The following is a 2,080-nucleotide window of genomic DNA, read 5'->3' on the forward strand; positions in this document are numbered from 1 at the left end:
AAAAAAAAAAAAAAAAAAAAAAAAAGTCCTTGTTCTCAGGAGACACGCACAGAAGTATAGTTGTCCCTTGATGTATGCAGGGGATTCAGCACCCGTCACCTTCTCTGTGATACATCCTAAGATTAAAAAAAAGAAAAAAGAAAATGTTGCTAGCACTCGTGTATGCCAGCACTCAAGCCCCAAAGTCAGTACTGCAGAATCATGTAACAAAAAGTCAGCCCTCTGAATACATGGGTTTCATACCCCACAAATACTGTATTTTCAAACCAGATTTAGTTGAAAAACATTCAAGTATAAGCAGACCCATGCAGTTCAAACTTGTATTGTTCAAGGGTCAACTACATCTAGAAGGGGCATAATGTGTACAACATGTTCTCATATAGTTCTGAACAATTTAAGAATGTGTGCTTGTGTGCATGTGCTTGTATAGAGGGATAGGTGTGATGTGATGGCAAAGCAATTGGGGCAAAGCATAAAGATAAGAGAATCTGGGTGAAGAACGAAGGGTGTTCTTTGTGCCACTCATGCAGCTTTTCTGTATATTTGAAAATATTTCTAAATAAGTGGATTTTTATTTTTATTTATTTTTTGAGTTGGAGTCTCACTCTGTTGCCCAGGTTGGAGTGCAGTGGCACGCTCCCAGCTACTGCAGCCTCGAATTGCTGGGCTCAGGCAATCCTTCAGCCCCAGCCTTCCAAGTAGCCAGAACTACAGGCACGTGCCACCACACCCAGCTAATTTTTTGATTTATTGTAAAGACAAGGTCTCACCATGTTGCCCAGGCTGGTCTCGAACCCACGGGCTCAGGCAAGCCTCTTGCCTCGGCCTCCCAATGTACTGGTGTTATAGGCTTAAGCCACTGTGCCCAGCCAGGATTTTTTAAAAAATATCTTAGAATGTATCACAGAGAAGATGATGGGTGCTGAATAAATCCTTCCTCCATTTTGCCTATGAACCAAGCTCCACCAAGCAGTCTTCCTCCTATAGACATCAAAACGCAGAACATGATCATACTCTTCAGGGTCTGCAATCAAGATGAAGGAGGTGAGAAATATTAACATAAAATACGCAGCCTGTAAATATAGGTGGCCTGTTAAGTGCCAGTCCAGGTGTACAGAGCCAGGGCACCTAGGACAGCAGTTTCCCAGACATGGTCTCTGGTGAACTGTGGAGAAGAAGTTGCTATCAGGGTCTGGGAATCAAATGCTCACACAGCACTGAGGGTAGGTTCTGAGCTGTAAGGGCAACAAATAACTTCGACTGTGATGAAATAAACATGCATCCCAAGCACACACATGTCTTGGTCACTCATCTTCTGTGGTTTAGCGTCTCTATCCCACCACCTACAAGGGCATGCCAGGGTTCCCACCAGCCCACCGGCAGGAGCAGGGCATGCCATCCCACCATCACTCGGGTCTCCCCACCAGGCCTGGTCACCGGTGAGCAAGCCTCCTCTTGAGAGGAGTCTCCTATGCACGGCCAGTATCAGAGTCCCCAGAGCACGTGTCATCTCCCCAGGCTCCTGTGCAACGGTTACCTAACCCCAGCTGGGAAAGCCTCGAGAAAGTGACCTGACCCGAGGCCCTGTGCAGCCAACCTTGAACCAGCCCCCAGATGCTCTTTATGTTGAAACAGCAAAGCACCAAAAAGGAAGCAAAAAGCACCCCATGCTTTCCGATCCAGGTCACACCAAGCTGTCCTGGTGTCCGTTAACTACTTGCCTTGCACCAAGGAAATAAACTCCAAGCCACCGGCAAAAAGTCGAAAAATAAAATATTTTTAAACATTAAGCTATACTAGTATTTTTGTAAACTATCTAGATACAAGTTAAAGTATTGCTAAATTCATTTTGGCTTTTTGCTATCATATATTTCACTCAAAACTGATATTAAAAGAATAGCCAGCCAGGCTCGGTGGCTCAGCCTGTAATCCCGCGCCTTTGGGAGGCTGAGGTGAGTGGATTGCCTGAGCCCACGGGTTTGAGACCCGCCTGGGCAGTGAGACCTCATCTCTACAATAAATCAAAAATTAAGCCGGGCGTGGTAGCGCATGCCTGTAATTCCGGTTACTCGGAAGGCTG

This window comes from Carlito syrichta, unplaced genomic scaffold (assembly GCF_000164805.1).
Source record: "Carlito syrichta isolate Samal-C Ts95f unplaced genomic scaffold, Tarsius_syrichta-2.0.1 Scaffold288990, whole genome shotgun sequence".
Taxonomy (NCBI): domain Eukaryota; kingdom Metazoa; phylum Chordata; class Mammalia; order Primates; family Tarsiidae; genus Carlito; species Carlito syrichta.